Source organism: Gymnodraco acuticeps, unplaced genomic scaffold (genome assembly GCF_902827175.1).
Source record: "Gymnodraco acuticeps unplaced genomic scaffold, fGymAcu1.1, whole genome shotgun sequence".
Taxonomy (NCBI): domain Eukaryota; kingdom Metazoa; phylum Chordata; class Actinopteri; order Perciformes; family Bathydraconidae; genus Gymnodraco; species Gymnodraco acuticeps.
The window spans coordinates 120,772-139,841 of record NW_022989961.1 but is presented as its reverse complement, the minus strand read 5'-3'; the positions used below and the strand labels follow the sequence as shown (position 1 = coordinate 139,841).

The window sequence follows — 19,070 nt, the reverse complement described above, 5'->3', positions numbered from 1 at the left end:
GTGTGTGTGTGTGTGTGTATGTAAATGGTCTGAAAAGACTCAAATCCCTGTTCCCTCCAGAGGGAGTTTCTCTCCCACATGAGGTTTTATTTCTATGCTTGGCTGTCATGAGGTTGAAAGATCTGATGATGTATGCTGCTTTATATTTCAAGATTTCTTCTTCTTCAATCAATACCTTTGTGAGAAGGTCAACGTTGCTGTCTAAGGAAAATAATATGTTTGTATTCTATAGTTAGAGTTTTTGTTCCCACAAGACTCCTGATGAAAACTGTACAGGAATCTTACAGCGTCTTGAGCTAGCATTCCCAGAAAGTCTCTTACATGGAAAAATACCCTAGCTCGCTGCTGTTCCCACATAATGCCTGCATAAAGAAACGAAAATAGGCTGTAAAGAAGCTTATTTCCCTTATTCTAGCTTTTTGGATACAAATGAAAACAAATGACAGTTCTCATACTAACAATATTGTATTTGCAAAATACTCAGGAATGATAATTCTGACAAGAAACGTGTTTAGTTATAAAGAAAATACTCAGGGGCCTCATTTATAACGCTGTGCGTAGGATTCACGTGGGAAGGTTGCTTATGTAGTAGAAATCCAAAAAATAGGTACAGACATTTTCCGAAATTTTCCGATTCACCAAACATTGCGCACCGGCGAGGAAAGTGCGTACAGCACTTCCTACGCCGGTTTCCCTTTATAAATCACAAACGACTCGAAATGCGGCGCAGCTTTTGCGGGCTTCACGTAACGCCCATATTTGCCTATAAATAGTCAAAGAAACGCCCCGTATTAATATTCATTTTGACTGACTGCATGAAGAAGATCGCAGGAAATGACGACAGAACAGCTAAAAAAGGCATTTCACACCGTGTCAGATTTTGGTTCTTTTGGGGAGGTCGAGATAAATCATAAAGTTTGGTGGATGCAGTTTGAACCAGAGTAGCAGCATGGAGGTCGGATCGTCACCAAAATAAATAAATAAGTGGTCCGAAAAAGGTTCATGACAAAAACAATACACATAGCCTTCCTCAGGCAGTGTGTTTGTACCGGGGACAGGAGACACCCTCTTGATGAGAAACTGTAAGAAATTATCGGGGAATCCCTCCGGAGTGGAGTCATGATGACTGGATCTGAATTATGTTTTTGTATTTGGTGGTTTGTGTCCCAGCTGTCGATCAGCTGTGCGCAGCGTCTCCACTGCAGCCTGTGCGTCTCAACCCCCCCCCGCAGCAACTCTATATCCACCAGTTAAAGGAAATACAACTAATGTGTTGTGTTATATCAGCTGTACAATTGACCACATATGGTGTTCTTAGTTTCCATACCTCCTGTGTTTTACGAGCGACTTATCAAGTCTTGGCAAACGGCATAACACATGATTAAACGTGATAGTATATAAAACCATGCTCGTATCTACAACCTATAGAAAAGCAAAACGGCCTCAGTTTAGACGTAATTCTGTCCTCCTGCTTACCGCATCATTTATGAGAAAACATTTCATAACATTAACACAACATATTCCAGGTGGTTTTAAATAACATATCCGTATTTATTTATTTCTCCAAGTTATGTTTTTGTGTAGACTGAGGAGTCTCAAACAGGCGTTTGTTTAATAATTTTAAGATTGGCTTTAATCAATGTTTGAAAATGAATTCTTCATATATGATAAATGAGAGGTAACATTTTATTTATGGTATTATTTCCACATATTTCTCTCCTTTCTTCCTTCTGCCAACGGTGTCGCAGTTTCTCGTCTCTCCCGTTGTTGTGCTTAGTGCGTACGCATGGGTTAGAGTTTGGTGGAGGACCGCACGTTTTCCCGTCAAGTTAGTATTTTATAAATCGCAAACATTGCGTAGAAACTGGCGTACGCCATCTTTTGAGTGTATATCCCTTTATAAATGAGGCCCCAGCTCTTTTGGAAAAAGGTGCTGCTTGTAGCACTAAATGACCAAGATCAACAGCAGAGATGCATCAACATACATCCTAACTTTAATTTTAGTTTGAGATGATAGGAGAAATACATAAAGGGAGCAAAACAGAAAAGTGTGGAGAGAGAAGAAAGACTGAAGGCAACAGAAGCTGAGAGAAAGGAGCCAGGACCCGGCAAGCAAGCAGAGAAGGGGGAAAAAAGCTCTGTGGTGTGTGTTTGTGTGTGTGTGTGTGTGTGTGTGTGTGTGTGTGTGTGTGTGTGTGTGTCTGTGTGTGTGTGTCTGTGTGTGTGTGTGTGTGTGTGTGTGTGTGTGTGTGTGTGTGTGTGTGTGTGTGTGTGTGTTTGGGTGCTGGAGGTGTGCCAGGGAGCCTGCCAGCCAGCAAGGCTGAGCTGCAGGGCCCCTGCTGGGGGTGGAGGGTTCAGGCGAGCCCCCTGCCTCCACTGGCCTACTGGAGCATGCTGGGAAATAAAAAGGGAGGAGGAAAGAAGAGGGGGGAAGGGAGATTTGGAGAGAGTTAGAGAGTTAGAGACCACCAGATGGAAAAGCAAGAGAAGAAGGGATTGAGGGAAGGAGATGGACACAGACAGACGGAAAGAGGAGGAGGAGGTGATGTTGATGTAGAGAGGAAGAGAAGGTAAACCCAGAGCAGGAATGCAGGGAATGCAGGGAATGGAGGAGTTTTCCTCAGGCTGGAACGAGAAAAGGAGAGAAGGAGAGGCCAAGTGGGAGATCCTGCAGACCTGAGGCGCTTCAAAACTAATTTATTCTCTCCCTCACTCTCTACTTTACTTCAACTCCTCCTTAACACTCATCTGTTAAATACAACTGATTGTTTTCCTATTATTTATCTACGTCGTTCATCCAGACACATGTACACAAAGAGGACACATTCTGCTAATGTTCATGTTCATATCAGTACGTAGTGTCTCTAGTGGGACATGTCTCCATGCTTTAATGTTCAAAAAGCTCTTTATTTTCCTCATACTGCCTGTGCTGCAGCACCTCTTTTCACCCTCTGTCTGAAACCAGAGCCCAGTCTGCTCTGATTGGTTAGCTGACCAAGAGCACTAGCCAATAGAAGTGCGTGTTACATAGTTATGTCACTATGTTCAGGAAGTAAACAAAGGAGTCCAATAGAGGAGATTCAGGCAGGGGGTGTGGGAGAGAAACTCCCTCTGGAGGGAACACAGGCAGGGATTTTAGTCTTTGCAAACCATTTACATGCACAAAAACCTATAGAACAAACTACAGGAAAGGGAAACCCCAATATGATGTTCAAGGGGTATCATGTTTTACACAGAAACAAAATAAGTGGTATCTTTATCGCTTAACAACAGTGATGTAACATGGAGGTAGAACACTCTGTCAGGAGAGGGATTTAAACCCACGCCCCCATTTGGAGACCAGAAGTCCCTTTTGCCCAGGAAAAAGTCAATCCTTCAGTGTCGCGCCTTAGACCGCTCGGCGAGACCACCAGAAAAGGGACATATTTGATAACTGTATGTCGGTGAGCAACAGAGATGCACCCAACAACACGTTCTGACTTTATGTGACAGTGTGCATTGTCATACCTGTGTAGAATACAATGTCCACATCTATCCATGCAGATTGTATATGATATATATTTGAAATTGATATGATCATATTTCTGATTATAGATACACACCCACCTTAAAATGACAGCGCCCAACGTGGGGCTCGAACCCACGACCCTGAGATTAAGAGTCTCATGCTCTACCGACTGAGCTAGCCGGGCTACAATTGGTTGAAAAATGATCACATTTCGTAGCTGAGTTCACTGTAATGGACTGAACACACTTCCAATGGTTGGAGGCTGGTATTGAATCTTCTAATACAATTCTGAATTAACTTCTCAACAACAGTTACAGCCTACATTCCAAATAAGCAGCAGACAGCGCTGCGATACACACACACACACACACACACACACACACACACACACACACACACACACACACACACACACACACACACACACACACACACACACACACACACACACACACACACACACACACACACACACACACACACACACACACACACACACACACACACACACACACACACACTTGTAGCTTCGGTGCTGCTAGCCTCTTTCTTCTTGTGAATTATATTATTTTTAGAAAAGAAGTCAAGTAAAAAACGTTTGCCTGCCATTATAGAGCTTTTTCATTAGCGTCCTTGAGGGAAAGAGCTGCCGCAAAATCGGCATCAGCTCGCCGCGGGGTCACGAGCGTGATGACGAAGGTGATGACGAATCATAATTTTTTAAGGAAATCATTTTTATTTTTTATTATAATTACTGTGAAATGTATTATGTTTTTGTCATTATTACAACAAATACACACTTGCAACTGATAACACTGGCAATGATTTTATATTTATTAGACTATTAAAAAAAAGATCATGTTTCAAATAAGTGGGGGTACGGCGTACCCCCGCGCCCAACGCCCACTACACCACTGGTATTCTCTGAATACCTTGAAGGCCCTGACGGTTCGCCACTGAGCTAATGTACTAATGACAATAAAGCCTTGAAACTTGAAACTTGATGTTACAGCTGACTTGTGCAATAAGCTAATAGATCTTTCCTCTGCAGTCAGTCTTAGACATTTACCTTGTAGTCAACAATCATCTTTGCATGCTTCTTTTTTTTAAGACTACTGCATCCATACGTTATAGGAGAAACTAATCACACATCTATTTGTCAACCATCTGATCTGCAGGTAAAATACTGTCAGAAGTGGGATTTGAACCCACGCCTCCATGTGGAGACCAGAAGTCCCTTTGCTCAGGAAGGAGTCAACCTTGAGTCTGGCGCCTTAGACCACTCGGCCATCCTGACAACTGAAGAAGAAGACGAGTTGAAAGAAGTAACTATCCAAAATCTATCTACAAACATCTACCCAACTATCTACTGGATAAAGAAATGGATGCAGAGACTGATGAGTGCCTGGACAGATGTGATAACAGTCAAATCACAACTGCATCTGAACATCTCAGAGGAAACAAAATAAAGGAATATCTTTAGGAAGGATAATGTGCATCGCTCCAGACGATTTTAGGAGGCTTTCAAAATCTATGAGAAGAATACTGAAACTCTACTTAAATAGGAGGTTCTCAATAACTAACAGAAAGAATACAAAATGTGGGCAATGTAATGTTAATGCCACAGTTTGATTTTCCAATGTAAGAACTGAAGAAGTTTCTTTTGCCTTATTTGACAAAACCGCCAAAAGTGTATTAGGAAACCTTGATGCAATGAGAGCAGGGGAGAGAGGGAGGCCCTTGGTAATTTGGTATTTCCTTTTAGAGAGAGGGGAGGAATGGCCAATGCCCTCGTTGTCAGTACACACACACACACACACACACACACACACACACACACACACACACACACACACACACACACACACACACACACACACACACACACACACACACACACACACACACACACACACACACACACACACACACACACACACACACACACACACACACACACACACACACACACACACACACACACAGCTCCTTTAATGACCCATACATCCGGCCTTAGGCACTGGGGCCTCAGAGTGAAAAAAAAGTGAAAAGAGAAATACACAATAGATAGATAGATAGAAAGATAGATAGAGAGAGGGAGGGTGAGATATATAGATATAGATAGAGAGATAGATAGACAGATAGAGTAGTAACTAATACTCAGCATGTAGTAAGAGTTGAGATGTAAATCAACTAAAAGTCAAGAGGTGAGGGTTCACAGGCCTCTCACACACACACACACACACACACACACACACACACACACACACACACACACACACACACACACACACACACACACACACACACACACACACACACACACACACACACACACACACACACACACACGCACAAACAGCTATGGGAGTTCAACTGGAGGTTAGACCTTCAGGCTCCAAGCCTCAAAGAAAGACAGGGAGAGAAAATTCATGAGCAGCTGATTCAGCGAGCCACTGACTGGAGTGATTACCCTCAGTAGGGAAAACAAGGAGGAATTCAGGAATATGGAGCATTTTAAGATTAAGAGGAGCAAAATGAAATGATGAAACACACTGAGAGTCTAAAACAGGGGAGTTTAGGTGGAAAGGATTGGAAATAAATGATGAAATTAAGACAGAAAGGTAGACAGCATGTGTGTGAGTGGCTTTTTTATAACTCAAGCAACAGCTGAAGATGTTCCTCCGTCTCCAGACTGTCTCTCACACAAACACACACACACACAGGGCCTGACCTCGCTCATGGCAGCTGTTGACGTCACTCTGTGCCCAATCCAGTGCCACTAACTCCACACTAGACATACAGTCCAAGTCACTCTCAAGTCACCACTCTTCGAGTCCGAGTCCAAGTCCGAGTCACCAAGAGAGTCGTAGTCGAGTCCGAGTCCAAGTCCGAGTCACCCAAGGAGTGTCCGAGTCGAGTCCGAGTCATCATTACCTGTGTTCGAGTCCGAGTCCAAGTCCGAGTCACCCAAGGAGTGTCTGAGTCGAGTCCGAGTCATCAATACCTGTGTTCGAGTCCGAGTCCAAGTCCGAGTCACCTAAGAAGAGTCCAAGTCAAGTCCGAGTCACAATTCTTCATATATTAACCTTCGTGGATATATGTGTTGAAATGTAGCTGCTCCTCTACATTGCTTTTATCCTGTCATGTTATACTAATCAGTCTATTGAACTGCTGTGAAGCGAGTTTGGCTACAATTCTTGTAATAGGTGCTATACAAATATAAAGCTTATTACTAATATTAATAGTATTATTATTATATATAAATAAATAAATAAACTATATTTAAAATGAGTTACCTTTTAGAGAAGTGATTATATTTGTATGCCAATATTTTCCTATGGTAAAGTTTTCGTTTTGCACTTTTATTTTGATAGTAATAAGATCGGGACTCTTATTTTGAAGGAACTTTTACCGGTTAAATCGGTTTACTAATAAAGATTTAGGTTGCGTTCCAATAATCCAAAAATCAGCTCCTAAATTCTAACCCTATTGTCTATTCCTTGACCTCTGAGTGAAACGTCACGGGGTTAAGGGATAGTGGATAGGAGAATTCAAAAGGACTTAGGAGAAGAGACTGCGGTACTTTAGAGAATCCGAGTGCACTTTCACTATCCGACGTGTTTATGATGCGCCAGCGGACGTCATGAATGTGCGTCTGCTGCTGTGGGGAAACTATGGAAACTACAGTTCTCTATACAGCGGACTACAACATGGATGTTTAATAAGAACGAGGGACTACTGTAAACTCATCTCGAGACTCTGCACCGTGCACGAGTATCTGTGGATTTCATCGGAGGATGGTCTGGTGATTCCTTGATTATCGCTCCTCGGTCCTCCGGCAGAAATAAGCGCCATGGGACGGTACTCAAGATGGCGCAGACATTACATTACATTACATTACATTACATTGCATTTAGCTGACGCTTTTGTCCAAAGCGACTTACAATAAGTACATTCGACCAGGAAGACACAACCTTGAAGAAAACAGAATCATATAAGTATATCAGGTTTCATAGAGCCAAACATTTCAAGTGCTACTCAACTGGCTTTAGGTAATCCAGTCCTTTATTGGTATAAAAGTGCTTCGTTAATCGTTCTAACGCTCGAAGTGGAGTCGAAAGAGATGAGTTTTCAGTTTTCAGTTTCAGACAAATCAACTTCCGGTGATACTGAGGACCGAGGAGCGAGGAAATGAAAAATAATCGACCTGAGAAGGACCCCAGGACTCGAGTACTCCATCTCTGATACACACACACACACACACACACACACACACACACACACACACACACACACACACACACACACACACACACACACACACACACACACACGTACTGAATAAATCCTGGCTTAAACTGACCTGACCCTCATGTAAAATGTACAGTTTCTTTGTCAGTAATTACTGTAAATACAAAATAAACGACATTTGATAAAGTAACATTTTTGCAGAGACACAATGATCAATTGAAGTAACAGCAGTAAGAATTGCGACTGGATATATTTTCACTATATTTCTCCCTTTGGTTCTGCCCTCAAGCTTTACTCTTGCTATGTGTTATCACTCTTAATGACTCGCCATCACACTCTCCATTCAATCAAAGTTTTCTCAGAGCTCTTCTTGTTTTAGTCAATCTGGCAGAGCTCATAGTCTTCATTTAGTTTGTCTTCTTTTTTAACTCCTGTACTGTTTTCAGGGCCATTCTGAATCTTTTGAAGGAGTTACTGCTCAGTGATCTGCTCAAGACCACTGGAAGATATGTTGACTGCAGGGCTTTTCTCATTAAATCTCCCAGAAACTGCCGAACATAACACTGAAGTTGGCCAAACACTATCAGTGATGGATGAATGGGTTGTTTGACTGTCAGAAGTCAGCTTCAGTCACAGACATGACTGTCATGCCCGGCACCGTGGGAGGGCCCTCCCATTTGACATTCCTGCCCTCCCCCAATAAACAGGATTTTTATTATTTATAAAAATAAAAAATAAAGTATTTTTTATTATTTGTATTATAAATAAACTGTGAACTTTTATGCTACGATGTAGGCAAACCCTGGGGCTGAGTTAGCGAGCCCAATTCTTGACTCATCAAGGCAGCCGCCACCAACGCTGTCCTCCGAGGCACAGCTCCTTGTGCCCCTACCGTCACCACATGCGTTGCCACACCCTGTACCACACCCGCCAGCATCCTTCTCCTCCTCCGTGCCGGTGCCTCCACTACAGATGCTACCATGCAGCACATCAACAGGTACTATTGGGCCAGCAACCGCTCAAAGATCAACAGCCCCAGATGATCTTGGGGTTAATAAACCCAACCAGGTGAAACTGGATCGTTATCCAGGGAGATTGTTGACATAGTGTTTTACCTTGCAGGTAAAACACTATGTCAGAAGTGGGATTTGAACCCACGCCTCCACGTGGAGACCAGAAGTCCCTTTGCTCAGGAAGGAGCCAGTCCTTGAGTCTGGCGCCTTAGACTGCTCGGCCATCCTGACAACTACAGTAAAAACTCATTATTGAAAGAAGTAACTCTATGCACAATAAGGTCTATCTATGAACATCTTCCCAACTATCTACCGGATAGAGAAATGGATGCAGAGACGGATGAGTGCCTGGAAAGATGAATTGATGAAGAGACAGATATGTGAAGGGTGGATGGATAGATGGATGGAGGATGGAGGAGGGGGGTTAGACGTCTTTGATCCTCACAGCAGAAATAATCAACAAAGCCCTGGAGCAGGCCAGCTAGACCTTAATACGAGTGTGTGTGTGTTTGGTGTGTGTGCACCGTGGGGTTTTCTGGCTGCATGCCAGGACCAGCTCCCACCAGGAGAGAGATCAAAGACTGTTCTCTCTCCCTCTCACTATCTACCTCTCTCCCTTATATTTTTCACACTCCTCCCTCCTCCTTCCTCGCTCTCGTACATGAAAACGCTCATTACTGCTTTTCTTGATTTCTTCGACGTTCTCTCACTTTTTTATTTCACCTGAGGGCAGGGAGATGAGAACAGTTTCCTATATGCAAAACACAAATGAAAACAGAAATAGTTTGTGGCACTGATTTGGAAGTAAAACACACACACGTACGTACGTACGTACGTACGCATGCACACGCGCACACACACACACCTGCCAGAACAATTGCTCCCATGACAACCTGGCAACCAAAAGGGCTATGAAACTCAGGTCGCTGTGTGTGTGTGTGTGTGTGTGTGTGTGTGTGTGTGTGTGTGTGTGTGTGTGTGTGTGTGTGGTGTGTGTGTGTGTGTGTGTGTGTGTGTGTGTGTGTGTGTGTGTGTGTGTGTGTATGAGAGAGAGGGAGGGAGGGAGTGTGTGTGTTTCAGACTGCTCTTTAAGCCCGGTGAATCTCATGATAACATTTACAATTTGAACCGAACAGTCCATATTGGGTTAGGCCATTAAATAAATAAGCGTCTGCTGTTTCAAATTAAGAGCTCCACTGTGATTGGATACATGCCTCCATCTTCTTATCTCTGACATGTCAAAATAAAGCTCTGTTGTAAATTGACAAATCAAATCTGAGGGGTACAATAGACTTTCACTGGTTCACTGTCTGGTCAAAGTATTATGACCTCCTTGAGACCATATTCATTGTCTTTGTTCACAGTCGATCCATTGATACACAAAGTACACACACACACACACACACACACACACACACACACACACACACACACACACACACACACACACACACACACACACACACACACACACACACACACACACACACACGTCACAGGTTGGGTTTTTCAAAAGTCAGTAATGTGTCAGATAGTCAAAAATACAGAAAAAGGAAAAGTGCATATTCACCGGCCGTATCATAAAGTGAAATAAGAGTTTTATAATTATTGGTATTAGCTACTTTCATTTGCAACTTAAAAATATTGATTTAACAACATTTTAATTTTCATCTCACATTAATGCATTTAATTAAGTGGTGGTAATAGATGATATACTTTTTTTTTAATTCGGTAGCATAAGGGCCTGAAACACTTAATTTAAAAGGAACTTTCCCATTTTACACTTACATCACATCTGCTGCAACAAAGTGCTTATAATAAAACAGTGTTCAACTAAATTGCGTCTATCATCTCGCAGCCCCTCCTCCATTGGAGCTCTTGAACGTTCTCCTGGATATTGTTCGCTCTGCGTTGTTGCTGATCTGGGAATTGAAGCTCATTTGCACTCCGTGTATGTCGTTCTGCATAACAACATTGGCTAAATGTCTAAACATGTAAATGTAATTGTGGAGATAATGTTATTTTCCTATTGAGACTGGCAGAATGTTGCTCTCCGTGAGCGGAGTCGGCGCTGCTCGTCATTAAACCGACTCACAGGGGCTCCTTCACAAACAACAAGTAAACTTTCTCTGTCTGGATCTTTTATTCATCATTTCATACTGGTGGCAGCTTGCAGATTGGTCATATTTTCTCCTTTCTATCTGTCCGTCATTCTTAGGCATATTCAAATAGGCATCTTAATCCCACTCCCACAATCCCTATCAGTTCCTTCTTTTACTTTCTATACAGCTTTTACTGTTCTCTTTAGCTCTGTCGTTCAGCTCTCCCCATTTCTCTCATCACCCCCATTGCTCCCTCTTTCTCTCCCCCATCTTTCCCCTCTTTTTGCCTCCCTCTCTGCCATGTTTCTCTCTCTCCCTCCCTCCCTCCCTCCCACACACACACACACACACACACACACACACACACACACACACACACACACACACACACACACACACACACACACACACACACACACACACACACACACTCTCTAGCAGTAGTCATTCTACTTATAGCCTCGCCATAAATCAACCTGTCATTCTCCGTCATGCTCGCTGGATCTCACTGGGGCTTGTGGCAGACACACACACACACACACACACACACACTCACACTCACACTCAGAGCGAGGGATAGCTTATGCCCACACATACAAACACAGGCTCAGACACACAAACACTGATAAATATAAAGACTCAAACAGATCGCAAACAAATGCTGAAACACAGAAATACATGTATCCAGTGTAGCATCCTTCACACACACGCAAACACCCATTCTCAAGCATAGGGTCACACACACTCTTCAGTCGATCTTAAGACACACAAGATTGATGGAGAGGGAGGCTGAATGATTATGGGAAATTGAGATGTAGCCCAGGAAAACAGAAAGATGCTCACCTGTCCCTGTATCACACACACACACACCAACACACACACACACACACACACACACACACACACACACACAGCTGAAACAATGTCCGTCTCCCTGAGGGCCCCAGCTTTACCGTCTCCTTAAATTCACGTCCTCCTTCTGCTCTGTCTACATGTTTCCCTCTGTTCTGTTCATCTATCTTCAAACCCTATGTCCTAAAAAATACTTTCACATACAAATAATTCAAATTTGTTAAGACGGTTGTTTTTAAAAGTTTAGCTCAGTATTTGGTTTCAGATAGGAAAGGTTGTGGTTTCCCTTTACAATGATACACTGAAAAAACTGAAACGTTGATTTTAACTAAATGTATTAAGTCAACTGTATTAGGTTAGTTGAAAGCAATAATATTAAGCTGAACCAAATATTTTTTAATATTATTGCTTTCAACTAACCTCAGTGTTTCCCCTATATACAAATAGTGGTGGCGCAGCGCCGCTGCTGAAATATGCGCGCCGCTGCTAGGGGGCGCCAGCCAGGTACCCAAAAAAAATATTACTTTTTTTTACTTTTTTATTAAAATAATCATAAGTGGCAACCCTTTTTCATTTTTGATTGTTTGTTATGTGGATTTGTAGTATTGTGTTACTGTATGTTCAATAAAGGTGTATTTTTGCTAAATCTTGAGACATTGCCACTGTATGTACTAGGCAGGGTAGATTTTTGGCATAGGGCGCCAGATCTGGGGGGCGCTGCGCTGGTAGCTCTGGGAGGGGAAAAAACATGTTTGACCGTTGGTGCTCATCCTAATTTTCGGCCTTGATGTAACAACATTCATAATTAAGTAAATGTAACACCCTTTTCACCCCGGTTACACTTTTCATTTGCCCTGTACGATGGGCGCTGTAAGTGATGAAAGTGGGGGATGTTGGCTTATCAGGCGCCCGCAGCTCACAGCCAAAGTGCGAGCGTGGAAGCGAGAGAGCGAGCGAGGGAGAGAGAGAGAGGGCGCACCGGTACCGGAGCTGTTGTTATTAGAATCTGGTGCTAGCTGCGCTAACGAATATAAGAAGTAGATGTTTCTACAACCAGGGTGGAGGAGAGCTCTCCTGTCAGACTGAGAGGCTCAGTTAGGTAAAGGACTCTCTGAGTGTTTAGATAGTTACACAACACATAATTCCAAAGGCACTTAAAATGTAAACGGATCTTTTTCATGTTTTAGAGTTGTACCCCCTAGATCAGGTCTCTAGTAATTGTGTGCTCAAAGTGCACCAGATTGAAGCATTTTACTTTAAAATGTTAAAAGAAATCTTCCCAGGGGGGGCATACCCCCGGACCCCCATAGAGGATGTGATGTCCATCCCCCATTTCAAACATGTTCATACAATACTGAATCCATTTGAAGCCATTTTGACATATATTACCTATGTCAATAAGTTTCTGTTTTTGTAGTGTATTTGTCTTTTGTAGAGATTTTTCATTTATTCTTTATATATAAAATCTCGTCTAGGGCAGCAAATTGTCTAGAACCGGCCCTGGCACTAGGCCTCAAGAGCCTTTCCAACCCAGTCTCACAAAGATCCCTACGTTTTTTTTCACCATTCATTCCAATGGCTGGCGTCTATGTCACGCGATCTTCAAATTTCTCCCTGGAGAAAAAAAAAAACATGGCCGAATTTCGTTTTATTCTCGGTGGAAAATGCCTATTTTAAAGTTAGTTTGGCCATTAAAATGCGTTTTGATGTCATTTGATGCGAGAAATATGAGTTGTTATTTCAGATTATGTGTGGAGTGGATGTACATGATCTTTAGTTTGCTAGTTATTACGAAGATTACTTCAGGAAATTGTGTCTATACAACGTTTTCATTGTTACCAAGGTGGTTGCTAGGGACGCTGCTATCGATATTATTTCTGTTATGTTGTGTAACTGTTTAATGGTGTTATCTTTATTGCTACCCCCTTCCCCGTCAATGTATAGTGTTAGTCCACAGTGCAAACGTATTAGTTTAACTAAATCTGCATCTAAAATTGTGGCATAGATACGTTATTTTCCCCTATGCAATTCTCCATTTACTCAACAATAACACATAATTATCCTTGTGTTTATTTATTTGTTTGATTAATAAACACAAGTTGGAGTCCGTCAGGACCGAGGGTCAGAGCAGCAGTAGTTTTTTTTTTACACCCGGAAGTAAGTATTCTCTCCTTTTCAATTGACAAACCCCGTGATAGTCCTCAAGCTCTGTGATTGGATGCTTGGGTGTGCTCCAAGGGTTACGCCGAGCGTCGAACAGCACTTGAAATGGGATGGAACCACGGCAGACTGTCCAAAACTGTCCACCCCGTCCCCCCCTCCCCCCACCCCGTCCCCAGAACTACACATGCTGGCTATTGTGTGTTTCGCAACATGTTCTATGGCACGTCTCTGCTGGGAATTGTAGTTTTAAAAGACGTTTTCGTATTTCCCATAATAAGAAGTTGCCAGTATTAAACTGTGTAAATCCCTGGATTTAAGGGATAGGAAACACTCACATTTAAAATACATAATTAATAAATGGGTGAAAATTGCTTGTGCCCATAATGGGCAGCATTAATATATACCCACACGACAGCTAAGGTCAGAAGAGCTTTATTTAACAGCTGGTCTTATGTCTGTGACCCCTCCTGTTGTTCATTGATAAGCCTGAAACATGCACTTGTCAAGGTTCAGAGGTACATTTTGCAAATATGGCAGTAGCCATCGATTATCTAAAGATAAGATATACTTTATTGATCCCAAGTTGGAAACATTCGCGTTACATCAGCATGTGTAACAGTTGTAAATATGCAGTGGTGTTTATTTGTAAATCATTTAGTATAATCACACAATAATAATTCTGTGTTCTTTATTTATTGATCAATACCTGACAAGGTCGGAGATGAAAAACTTGGGTCGCAGGTTCCTCAACAGTGCATTACAAGACATCTATCAATATGTGTGTATACCTCCACCATTAAACTATCATATTCTGCACATTTCTTATACTATCTACATACATCTTATAAGAGTATAATAAATATGTATAATATTAGTTAAAATAAGTGCTTCAACATAGTTAATATTGCTGGAGGTAAACACAAATATTGATAGATGTCTTGTAATGCACTGTTGAGGAACCTGCGACCCAAGTTTTTAATTCATTGCATAACTACACCGTAGTTGTGTAGGCCTATATGATATGTCAATAAACCTTAGAAAATCTTGAAAGGGATGTGCAAAATAGTCATTATATACAGTCTTTAATTAACTATTAGTAGAGAATAACGAGTAATGAATATACTTTATAGGGATCCTATTAATATCTAATAATAAAAATAATGAAATTCAATAACATGCTTTAACCACTAGGTGTCCCTTTCTATCAGCTGTGCACCGTTATGGTGTAAATACAGCCTATCTACCAATTGGATAAAATATAAAAGTCAGCCGAATTAGTGTTGATACTGCAAGGAGACGTATTGTGTGAAAATAAATGTAAGATGTTGTTTAATTGCTGATATATTTATGATCCACGTCACGTTTTCAGTTCCTCATGTTTGTCTAGAAGTCTTCTCATCAGGGCTCTATAAATAGAGAACTATGGCAGATATGTCATATTTAATGCAGCCGAACCGTGTATTACAATGCCGTTATGTGATGACTTCCAAAGAGAAAAGCAAGCACACTCGGAAAAAAGTATTATTTTATTTTTTTTAAATGTTTTCGGTCTGTTTCCGGTATTTGTTTATGACGATGTGATGTGAGATGTGAGAGTCGAGACTGGGTTGGAGAATTGCACAGGGGAAAATAACGTATCTATGCCACAATTTTAGATGCGGATTTTGTTAAACTAATACATCTGCGCTGTGGACCAACACTATCAATTGACGGGGAAGGGGGTAGCAATAAAGATAACACCATTAAACAGTTACACAACATAACAGAAATAATATCGATAGCAGCGTCCCTAGCAACCACCTTGGTAACAATGAAAACGTTGTATGGACAGAATTTCCTGAAGTAATCTTCGTAATAACTAGCAAACTAAAGATCATGTACATCCACTGCACACATAATCTGAAATAACAACTCATATTTCTCGCATCAAATCACATCAAAACGCATTTTAATGGCCAAACTAACTTTAAAATAGGCATTTTCCACCGAGAATAAAACGAAGTTCGGCCATGTTTTTTTTTCTGCAGGGAGAAATTTGAAGATCACGTGACATAGACGCCAGCCATTGGAATGAATGGTGAAAAAAAACGTAGGGATCTTACAATTTCAGAGGCGTTTTTGTAGAAATACTACGTCCCAATTGTGGACCAATGTAGTTATTACACGTTTTTTTGTGAGACTGGGTTGGCCTTTCTTGTGCTGGCAGATACATAGAAACAAATTGGCGGGGCGCACTTCGCACGTGCACACACTAAAATATTCCACGCGCTCCGCGCTCACATTATGCTGGGCCCACGTGCCTTAGCACCGCTGCTATGACTCCATCCTAGGGGAAACACTGAATCTAATAAAGTTATGTGAAATCTGATGATATAATACATTTAATTAAGGTCAAAGTTTGAGTGTTTTCAGTGTGTTGAACAAAAATGAGTTCTCGTGCTACAACATCTGTTAAAAAGTTTGCATCCACACATTCATCTGATGTAACAGTGACGTAGTTAGAAAATAAATACAGGCTATTTACACTTTGATTTCTCTGGGTAGCTAAGGCTTTCCATTAGATGTTTGCCCAAAAACATAACTTTCTCAGTCTCTTTGCTTGTAATTCAAACCAGAAGCTTCTACAGCAAAAATGGTCTCCGTGCAGACATCAACATAAAAGTTACCGAATTGTGTAAATGTCTGGGACTCTGAAGTTAAAGTCTTTGTATTCCCAACCATCCACCCTGACTTCCTCACTATTAGCGTTATGTATCATGTGGATGTCACACTTCCTGGATTGGAGAAAAGCGTTCCAGTGAGCATGACACAGGCAGCAAGCGGATACAATTCCAAGTTCTCCACATCACATTTGCAAAGGAAATCAGACACATCAAAAGGTATTATGTCAAATGTTATTCATTTTAAATTATAGGGTTGCACTTTTCACATTTCATTATTTTTGTTTAATATTCCTCCTCCTTTCTCTCCACATCTTAAGTTTTCCCTCCTTTCATTTCTCTCTTCTTGTCATTTCTCCTCCTGTCTTTCTGCTGTTTCACCTCTTCCTCCTCCTTGTCTCCGAGCTCTCCATGACCAATGCAAGGGCCTCATTACATTACATTACATTGCATTTAGCTGACGCTTTTATCCAAAGCGACTTACAATAAGTACATTCGACCAGGAAGACACAACCTTGAAGAAAACAGAATCATATAAGTACATCAGGCTTCATAGAGCCAAACATTTCAAGTGCTGCTCAACTGGCTTTAGATAAGCCAGTCCTTTATTAGTATATAAGTGCTTTGGTAATAGTTCTATCGCTCGAAGTAGAGTTGAAAGAGATACGTTTTCAGTCTGCGCCATAAAGACCCTTAGGAGTCAGAGGATTTCACAGGGCTTTGTGTTTGAGTGTGTGTGTGTGTGTGTGTGTGTGTGTGTGTGTGTGTGTGTGTGTGTGTGTGTGTGTGTGTGTGTGTGTGTGTGTGTGTGTGTGTGACAGCACATGTGGCATGCAAGGTCACATAATCCTGTGGCCTCCATATACTGTTATTGACACACACACACACACACACACACACACACACACACACACACACAAACACACACACACACACACACACACAGATGTCCTCACATAACCCACAATGCCCCCAGCGTTAGCACAGATGTTAACATTGTTTCAAACTTGACTTGAAGGCGTAATCTTTTTTCATTTTTAAAGGACTTAGTTTGTGATATGCTTTGTATTTGTATTGTTATTGTATAAAAGGAGCAAGAATTGATTCCCGTGTGGACAAAGTCTGATTTATGTTTTTCCTTTGTGCCTTTGTTTTCCATTGTATTACATCACTTCAGGGAGCGACACTGCATTTGCTGCATTCATCTCACATTTGTTCAGCAATAGCTCACATTGATGACAGTTTCTATCAGTTAACGAAATGATTGACAAATCAGAGCTCAGTCAGATGGATATAAAATATGGATTGTCTTTCTGGAGAGCTAGGTACAACAACCAGTGGACTTAAGGAAGAGGGTCTCAGATAGTATTTATGAGAAGTACTACTACTACTAGAAGTTTGCTTTGAGTTTTTCAGGATTTTTGCTAACTGAAAGAAAAAGCCCGCCTTATCCTTTAAAGGTATAACACGCAGTACAAAAAGGGGAAAATGCGAGCGCAGAGACACAGACAAAAACACAGATATGGATTTCCAAGGTCGCATTTCAGGCGTTCAGTATGTATCTTATACAAGTCCTCCTCCTCTCTGTCTGCGCTCCACTGCTCTCCTCTTCCTCCTCCTCTGTATTCTCCTCTCCTCCCTCCATCTCTTGCTTCTGTCTTTCACACACACACACACACACACACACACACACACACACACACACACACACACACACACACACACACACACACACACACACACCACACACACACACACACACACACACACACACACACACACACACACACACACACACACACACACACACACACACACACACACACACACACACACACACACACACACAGTCTCTCCAGAGAGATGTGTCCATTGGTCTGACCTCTCTCTCTCCAGGGAGCGCTGGCTGTCTGCCCAGCTCTCTCTTTTCTCTCTCTGCCTCACACATTGTTCTTCTGCTCTGCATCTTTCTCCTTCTCCTTCTTCTCTCTATCGATCCATCTATTTTTCTAATCTCCTTTTGTCCCCCCCCCTTCTCTTATCCTCTCCTCTGTTGCAAGTCTCCCCTGCGTTTGCATCCTCTTATCTCTTCATCCTCTCTCCACTCCATTCCTCTCTCCTCCTCATCTTCCCTCTCCCCTGCTTTTCTCCTTCCTACACCTAATCTCCCTTTCTCGCATTTACTCGTCTTTTTTAAGGCTTCCAGGGGGACGGTGTGGCTGGGGGGCTCTGCCTGGGGCTCCTGCTCAGCTCAGGCTGCCTCTTTCTCTGGGCGCAGTGCCCACAGAGGGTGTGTGTGTGTGTGTGTGTGTGTGTGTGTGTGTGTGTGTGTGTGTGTGTCTGTGTGTGTGTGTGTGTGTCTGTGTGTGTGTGTGTGTGTGTGTGTGTGTTTGTCTGTATCCAGTGATGGGGAAAGGGGGGGGGGGGGTCGCAGAAAGTGAAAGGAGAAGGAAGGGGAGAGATTGAAAGAAGAAGGAAGGTGGATGTTGAAAGAGACACGGGAAGAGAGACTGACAGA

At 42.1% G+C, this 19,070-nt stretch overlaps 2 non-coding genes across 2 annotated transcripts; both read right to left on the bottom strand.

The window, feature by feature from the left end:
• Positions 1 to 3,619: 3,619 nt before the first annotated feature.
• trnak-cuu lies at positions 3,620 to 3,692 on the bottom strand. Its single transcript has one exon. It is a non-coding gene; the product is annotated as a tRNA-Lys (tRNA).
• A 1,003-nt stretch (positions 3,693 to 4,695) lies between these two features.
• Positions 4,696 to 4,805, bottom strand: trnal-caa. Its single transcript has 2 exons — positions 4,768 to 4,805; positions 4,696 to 4,741 (listed from the first exon to the last, which is right to left on the bottom strand). It is a non-coding gene; the product is annotated as a tRNA-Leu (tRNA).
• Between the last annotated feature and the right edge of the window lie 14,265 nt (positions 4,806 to 19,070).